A 9,119-nucleotide genomic window follows, 5' to 3' on the forward strand; every position below is an offset into this window, starting at 1 on the left:
CTAAGCTGTAAGTCTATTTGGAGACAGGGCCTTTAAGGAGGTGACTGAGGTTAACTGAGAGTGTAACAGTCAGGCCCTAATCCAACAAGGGCTAGGTCGTTATCAGAAGAGGAAGAGACACAACCACACTCTCTCACCAGAAACCAACCCTGATGGCACCTTGACCATGGGCTTCCAGCCACCAGAGCTTTGAGGGAGTAGATGGTACTGGTATTTTGTTATGGCAGCCTGAGCTACGGCAGTGGGTTTTCAGGGGGAGTTATTTTCTTTGTTTTCTTGAAGCTCTTGTATGGTTTCTGTGGGGGACTGTGAGGAGAATCCCCATCAGACAGAAATGGTCTCCACAGAGCAGGGTCCACTTCCTGCTCAGACGTCAGAGGTGGTCCCTCCACAGGTCCCTGCGCAGAGCAGAAGCGGCAGGGGCTGGAGGTCAGAGCTCTAGCTTTGTGCTCAGAAAACCCCGATCCAGAGTTTCCAGGTGGTGACTCTGGGCAAAGTAGGTCTGAGTCTTCGCTCTAGGACAACAGCCTAAGCTCTTCCTGGTGCTGTTGGAAAAGGGTCTGAAGGGGCCACTTTTCTCCCAAGACCTGGTATTGGTTGTCACATAAAGGCAAGCCCTGCGGAACGTGTGACTTCCTTTGACACAGGACCCTGCAAGGACAGCAAATGCTGTGGGCAGAACACAGTTCCACTGGCTACACTGAGCAAAGGTCATTCTCACTTAAATTAAAAAAAAATGAAAAACACAGCATCAGTGCAGATTACATCAAAACAGCTTAAAAAGAGAGAGACATTTGAATATAGACTGAATATTAGAAATTATAAAAATTTTTATTGATTTTCTTGGTAATAGTAATAGTAATAGAAGTATATGGTGATCTAGGACTATGTTACTATCCTTACAACATTTATGCTGAAGGAGATAGGGATAAGGAGTCATGATGTCTGCAAATCACTTTCAAATGGTTTTGTGAAACAATTTTATGTTTTTTTAAAAGATTTTATTTATTTATTTGACAGAGAGAGACAGAGAAGGAACACAAGCAGGGGAGTGGGAGAGGGAGAAGCAGGCTTCCTACTCGCAGGAAGCCTGATGTGGGTGGGGTTCGATCCCAGAACCCTGGGAACATGACCTGAGCCGAAGGCAGACACCTAACAACTATCCACCCACGCACCCTGCAAAACAATTTTAAAAGACATAGAAAGCAAGATAGAGCAAATATGGGGAAATGTTACAGGAGATAATGAGCTCATAGAAACCGGTGACTTGGATTGATCCATTTTTCTTCATCCACTCACCATCCACTCACCACTCCCTGCCCAAATCTGTCCTCCAGTCTCCCCGGCACATGGTGGGCACTCGATTTGTTTGGTGAATTCATATTAAAAATAAAATTCTCTTTACCTGTTAACATTTGCATAGCTAAGCAAAGACGCGGTTTGAAGCCATTTGCAGAGAAATACCCACATCTAATGACTTCCATAAGTAAACATAATTTCCTTAAAATCACAGTCGAACATTGATTTTTCCTCCCAGACTATAGTGTCAAGCAAGAGCCCACTTGTCCTCTGTCCCCAGATGCGCCCGCTGGACCCCACATTCTCAGGAGACCTGGCTCACAGCACCCCACGCACTCCCCCCAGTGCTGCATGCCCCCACTAAGGTCCCTCCCCCACAAGGTCTTGGGAGCAAACCATGTGGGCAAAAGCAGTTCCGTGGAAAATAGTGCATGTGTGGTACATTTGGAAAACATTTATTTGAAACCAGCTGGTGAAAATTAAAATAATGGAGGGATGCCTGGGTGGTTCAATCAGTTAAGCATCTGCCTTCGGCTCAGGTTGTGACCCCAGGGTCCTAGGATCGAGTCCCGCATAGGGCTCCTTGCTCAGCAGGGAGCCTGCTTCTCCCTCTGCCTGCCACTCCCTCTGCTTGTGCTCTCTCGCCCTCTCTCTCTGACAATTAATAAATAAATGAAATCTTAAAAAAAAAACTAAAGTAATTGAAACATTACCCAAGAGGCAATGAACTCTATCTAGTTTCTTGTTTGAGAATGAATCAGACATTTAAAATACCCTATAAACATTTTCAGATTCTTCATTGTTTCAATTCACCTTCTATTTACTTTTTTTCTTATTCCAAAGGAAATTTAGTCTATGATAGAAAAATCAGAAATCAAGGGCAAGAAAAATAAAGTCATCCTTACCCTGAGATGACCAACACATTGCTGTAGGTCCTTTTGTGTAATAATAATAACAATAATAATAATAGATATTACCGTTCAGTGGATGCTTAATACATAGTGGGCACATTTCAGTCTGCACAACAAGAATATGAGATTTACAGATGAAGAAATTGAGGCTGAGAGACGGTAAATCCCTTGCTCAGAATCACACAGCTGGGGAGCATAGGACCAGGGCTGGACTTACAGATCTGTTCACTTCCAGAGGCCAAATTCATGACCATAAATATCTGTTTTGGTTTTTTTTTTTTTTTACAAAAACAAGATTCTGCCAGAAATCTTCTGGATCTGGATCATTACATGTTTTTTTCTTTTTTTTTCCTTTCATTTTCCTTCTTTTTTTATTTTTTAGTAAAGATTTTATTGACTTTCTTACTTTAGAGATAGAGCAAGAGCGAGGGGAGGAGCAGAGGGAGAGGGACAAGCAGACTCCTCACTGCGTGTGGAGATGCGGGACTTAATCTCAGGCCCCTGAGATTGTGACCTGAGCTAAAATCAAGAGTCACCTGCTCAACCAACTGAGAACCCAGGCGCCCTTTGTGTTCATTTCCTCTTGCTGCTGCAACCAATTATTCCACATGTAGTGGCTTAAAACAACATATATTTATTCTGCACTGCTATGTCCTTATACTATAGGGCAGTCTGCACTGGGGTCTTCCCCTGGGATGGCTGGTCCCATCTGATCTGGTCATGACAGGAGGAAAACTGAAGACCTTCTGGAGCCGGAGATCCCAAGGGCCTGCCCTTGATGTGAGCATCTCTGTGCTAATCTCTAATCCAAACAAACCAAGTAGCTCTCCCAGACATTCCTCGCCCCCCACCAGATGTCTGGGAATTCCTGGATCCCTAGCCAAGATGGGTATGAAGCCAGGCGCACTACCCCTGCCCGCCCCTGGGCGGCGCTGTTTCCACCCTCCCTGTGCCCCATCGGACATGGCACCACAGGGACCGGCTGGCTCTGAGAAGCTTAGAGCACCAGCCCGCATACATCCTAATTCCCCCAAACTTAGCGGGTGGTTTCCTCCACATGTAAGGCCTCTCTGAGGCTCAGCCCCACGGTGAACAGTGTATTAGTCAGCTGTTGCCACCCTCGTGCTGTGTAACGAACCACGTGAAAACTCAGTGGCATCCAACCATAAGCATCGATTTTTTTTCACTCACCTGTCTGTGCTTTGGCTGGGACAGCTCTGCTCCCGGCTGCGGGCGGCTGGGACTGGCTCCAGGTTCAAGCTGAACTCACATTTGCTCCGCAGGATTCCCTATTCTCCTTGGAACAGCAGCTGTCAGAGACACGTTCTTCCCGTGGAAAATCAAAGAAGCACTAGAGAACATGAAAACACATCACCTTTTAAGGCCTTGGCTCTGCCGTTCACAATCCACTGGTTTAATCAAGCCCCTTGGCCAACTCCGACACCAGCGAGGCAGGGAAATCCGTTCTGCCGTTCTGTGTATGGCAAGGTCACAAGACAGGGAGAGAGCGATGTTCAGGGTTTAGGAGAAACAGGAAGGAGGGAGAAACCATCTCTTCCCAGGAGCCTTTATGAAGACTTCAGAGACAAGATGACCTTCATGCTGTTTTTTAAAAAGTAGCCGTTTTTTAACCAAATGCCTCACAGAGGAGGGATATTCTGGTAGAAGTCACAGGTTAAGGGACCGAGATGTGGAAAGCACGCACTGAGTCCCGAAAGCGTGGTGTGATGGTCAGGGAGCCTGGAGAGAGGGGCAGAGTCCAATCACAGAGGATTTTATGAAACAGGCTAGGGATTCTGAGGGTTGGACTTTGTTCTAGAAGCCATGAGGAGTCTGTGATGGGTTTTAAGCAAAGAAGAGGTCTGACCAACCTTGCACAAGGGCGGACGAGGAAGGGAGCTCCATGTGGGTCTTCTCACTTCCAAAGCAACACTCTTCCCAGGAGGGACTTTCTGCCCCACCCCCACCATCCCCCACCCCGCCCCAGCATTAAGCAGCACCACCAGGGTCTCATCCTCATGGTGAAAGAGGGCTGAGGAGGATCTTTTGACGATCCTATGAACAGGAGCTGTCCTGTTTCACATGACCTACTTACAAAACTTGGATGACTGCAGACCACTGATATAAATCCCTCGTCTCTACAACATTTATTTTACTTGGTGACCAGGAATGTTTGAACAGCATACAAATTTACGGTCAGAAAATATTAGCTCCTAAACACTGAAACCCTGCACCCCAAATCACCTCTTTAAATTCAGATTGTTTTCCCATCCCATCATTTGCGATCGGAGTTTTCATCTTGGACAGATTTTTACAGGTCAGCCCTACACCAGGGATTTATTTGAGCCCATAAACAAAACCCCGATATTAATCGCCAACTATCTCTGATTCTCGGTTAACTTTCTTAAACATCTTGTGTCCCAGGGGACTCTTTGCCCTGTCATATGAAGATGATGTTTCAAGATTTATATTTCCCCAAAGCAGCGAGTAGATCATAAAACCTAATGTATTCCGTGGTTCGGAATGATAATTTCGCAAGGAGGTGAGGGAATATTTCACTGCAGATCATTACAACATCCATGTAAGTTGTTAATATACTACTTACTACTTCCCTTTAAATATTCATCCAGCTCCTGTTTATGGACTAGTTCCTATGCCCCCCGTGTGGGCTGTGGGTGAGTCAGGCACCGGGGATGGGGACAAGTGAGGACAAAGCTGTGGTCTGTTTCCTGACCTGGGAAAGGAGGGTCGGAGGGTCGGGGATGGACATAGAAGGGAAGAAGCTGCCAGAGACACAACGACCCGTCGTGAACAGTGTGCTGGAGACCAAGACGGGAGAGAGCTTTGGCAAGGAGAAGGGGCTGGGGTGGGGGGGGAACATCAGGGTCCAGGACTGACACTCTCTGGGGCCACGGGACGTCTTTCCCTAGACTCTTGGCCAGGTTGGGCAGAGGTACATGTGTGTTTGTTTAATGGAATCAGAATCAGGAAATTTTAACACAGTATGGACTCTGTGTGTATTTACTGAGACAGGGTGAGGAGGAAGAGACAATGGTTAGAGATCACCTAGTCCAACCCGCCCATTCCACAGATGAGAAAATCAAGGCCTGAAGAAAGAGAGGAGTGTCCCCAGGTTCCAGGTGCATCAGAAGCTCTTCTTCACCCCCTCCCTCCGACTTCCACAGCTGTGATCTTTCCTTCTCAGAACTGCTCAGAGGGCCAAAGGCTGAGAGATGCCCCAAGAGATCCCATCTCCTGACCACTGGACAGGTGAGGCGCACCTGAGGTCACACTGCGAGGCTGTGTCAAAACCGGGGCCAGAGTTCTCGCCCTGCGATCTACCACCTGCCTTCGCCTCCCTCCTGGCCTTGAGCTCTCAGATGTAGGGACATGGCTCTGTACCTTGACCACGAAGCAACCACCTGCTGGGACACCCCAAACATGCAGCGGTCTCCTCAGTCTCCCCCTCCTTCTTCACCGTAGGCAGGATCCTGGCACAGACACCAGCAGGAGCAGCTGTGATTGAAACCTCTTGTCCTCACGCATCCTGTCCTTTAGAGCCCCTTCCCTTCCCTCCTGTCTATGTAAGCCATCCCATTTTACAGACCAGACCACTGAGGCTGGGGAGTGTCAGAGCCCCCTGTGAACCAGTCCTCTGGACTCCCTAGATCAAGGGCCCGGCTTCCTAAGGTGCTGTCCCTAAACTAGGCTGCTCCCTGGGATTGGAGTAGCCGCTTTGAAGGCATTTAAAAGCTCGGGGAGTTGGGCAGGGTGGGGGCATCCCCACCAACTTTCCTTAGCAGTCATCTTCCACAGCCTCAAGGACCAGGTGGCGGCCCAGTGTCCCTGCCGGAAAATCCAATGTGTGGGTGACTGTCGCCCTCTGGTGGCCAAAGGACAAACATCGCCCACTGGGAGAACAAAGACGCTCTCCAGGTCTCCTCAACCCACCTCGGGAGAATTGGAGAGGAGACAGGTTTTTATCCTGGGGTCCCAGCCTTTGCTGCCATGGCACCACTGACAGAGAAGATGGACATCAGCTCAGGAGAGAGCGGCCGAGACCTGGCTGAGGGGCTGAGTCTGAGGACTGAGGTGAAGACATGACTTGCCTGTTGCTTTGCAGGGCGCTCGTCGGAGGGTGCTCCAGGGCTCACCAGGTGTGGGTCCCCCCTCAAAACCCACCCCGCCTGCCCCTCAGCTGCCACTGAAACCCGCTGTCGAGGCCCAGCTCTCGCCCCCTGCAGGAAGACTGGCTTTTCACAGCCCCCCAACTCATGTCCCCCTGGGACCCCCTACACCCCGACTCTCCCAGAGCAGGGGACAGCTGGTGACACCTCCGCTTCCACGTCTGTCACAGGTCAGGGTGAGTGGGGACTGTGGCTGGTGAAATTTTGTGAAAGCAGGGGCTGGTCTTGTTTGGCTCCCACAATGAGGCCAGGCCCGGCCTGGGGTGAGTGAGCATGTTTGAGAGAAAAATCTCAGCCCAGCCCCGCCTGGCTATGGGTTTGAGGCTGAGGCCACAGAAAGAATTTCTGGGGTGAGGAGGAGGGAGGACTGAACAAGCCACCTGCCGGGCGTGTCTAGGCCTTTCCCACCTTCTTGCTCACTCGGTCCCGGCAGCTGTGCAGGAGGGTGGGCCCGAGTCTGGGCGCAGGAACCAGGCTGCCCGGAGTCTGAGTTCTCGCTCTGACGCTCGCCAGCTCTGGCACCTTACGCGGGTTATCCAACTTCATGCGACTCCAACGGTCCATCCAGAAAAGGGGGGTGATGTCAGCCTCCCCTCCTCCGGGCTCTTTGGAGCATCCAATGAGTGGACCTATAAAGGGGCGAGAGCCGTGGCTGGCACTTAGGAACGGTTCAGAAAAGCGAGCTCTTCCCGCATCGCTATGGACAAGTACTTGCAGGGCGCCTGGCCCCGGCAGGGAATGGTGTATCTCCAAGATGGAGCTAAGTAAGCTGCCTTCTCCGTAAACATGGATCTTCCTAATGCCTGCACTTGGGATAAGCTTCTTCACCCTGTGGCCAGCGTGCCGTTGATGGGAGGGAAAAAACATTATATGCCTTAAAGACATTTGTGGCGCGACGTGTATTGAATTAATGAATGAATGAAGAGGTTCTGTTTTCCTCTACATAGACCCACACCGCCTGCCTGGATCTGTGAAGGCAATAACTTCCTACCGAGACGCTGGCCGTGATGGCCAAGGTCTGCCGGCGCGGAGCAGAGACCAGCGGCAGAGAGAGGAGCCATCCATCTCTCGAGAACCCTGAAGACCGTCGTGTTAACCCAGGACCATTTAATATTTTCATTAATGACTTGAAGGATGGAACCAAGACCCAGCTAATCAGATGTCCGCACGATACAAAGCTGGAAGGGATCTTAGCTACTTTGGAGGACAAGATTAAAATACGATCCAAGCTTGATGAATGGCAGAGATGGGCCTAAATCAATAAGAGAACGGCAATAAAGACAAACGCCAGCTGCCGTTCACAGAGCCGAGGACATTACGCGGGTACCAAAGGGCGAGGAAAGAAATGAGTTTTGAGGGGGCCGGGAGGAGCCACCTGGAGGTAAATCCATCAAGTCAGAGTATTTGTAAAGTGGAGGCTCAGCTCTGTCATCCAGGGGACCTCAGACATCAGTGAGTTTTAAGAATTACCAGGAGAGCTTGGAAAAATGCAGATGGCCAGGCCTTGAGCTTCCCCCTCCCCCCGAGATTATGGCTCCGTAAGCTAGAGGGGGGCAGAGATGATTCTGGTTGCTGTACGTCCCCGGGTGGCCAGAGCCTGGCAGGGGAGCAGGCAGCCTCTGACTCCACCACTGGCTCTCAAATGTTTGCTCTAGAACACTCGTCCTGTGGGAGCTCTGCAAGTGACTTCCGTGATCAAATCAGCTTGGAAATGCTTTTAGAAAGAAAAACCAAAAAGATCACAAAGTAAGTGAGTGTGTTTATGACTCCAGATTTCTCTGCAATTAACTAAACAGCTTGACTTGGTTTCATCCAGAGTCTCCCAGGTGTGTGACCAGAGAGCCATTGATTTCTTCACGTTCCATGGAGGAGCAGCTTGTGGAGCACACTTCAGAAAATGGGATTCCCGTTCAAGACCCTCCCACGTCAAATTCTCTGGGATGTCTCAGTCCTTTGCACTGTCTTGTGCTGAAACGTGTCCAGGGGGCTGGAAATTGAAATCGGTTTGAATGCTGCTCTCTCAGACTTCCCTGGGTCCTCTACCATTTAAGGAGAGGGCAAAAGAAAACTTGCCAGAGGCTTCTGTTGCCTGCTAACAGTGCACCATGTATCCCAGATGAAGGAAGAGAGGGAGGGAGCTTTTCCTTCTTTGTTCATTGTCTTCCTTGAGCTTGTGTCAAAAACTGCTAGTTGCCTCCCCATAGCCTGTTCTCTTTGTGGGCTCAGTAACAGAATCCCCATAGTATTGAAAGAAGGCCTGTGTCTCACTATAAAACCACACTTTTCAGCCTCCTTTGCAAATGAGGTGGTCAAGCAGATGCAGGCAGAAGTCACTGGGGAGATTTCTGGGGAATTCCTTTATAAGGAACTCACGCATTTGGAAGGCACCCGTTTTGCTCTTCCTCACTTCCTTCTTCTTCCTGCCTGGAATACAGATATAGTAGGAGCACTGGCAGCCGTCTTGGGACATGAGGTGAACTCACAGTCGGAAGCCACTCACTAAGTAAGGATGGTATTGCAGAAAGCAGATTTTGATGGCATTGTGAGGTGACCCAGGCAACCCTGTGCTGCCTAAGAGAAAAAGATGCTCCCCACTTTGGTTTAAGCCATTGTTTTTCAGGTCTCTTGTTTACTAGCAGTTAAATGCAATTTTGAATTCACAGAGAGCAGAACCATCAAAACCTTTCTGTCCTAGTGAGGCTGTCACACTTTCCCAGAGACT

Source organism: Mustela erminea, chromosome 12 (genome assembly GCF_009829155.1).
Source record: "Mustela erminea isolate mMusErm1 chromosome 12, mMusErm1.Pri, whole genome shotgun sequence".
NCBI classification, from domain to species: domain Eukaryota; kingdom Metazoa; phylum Chordata; class Mammalia; order Carnivora; family Mustelidae; genus Mustela; species Mustela erminea.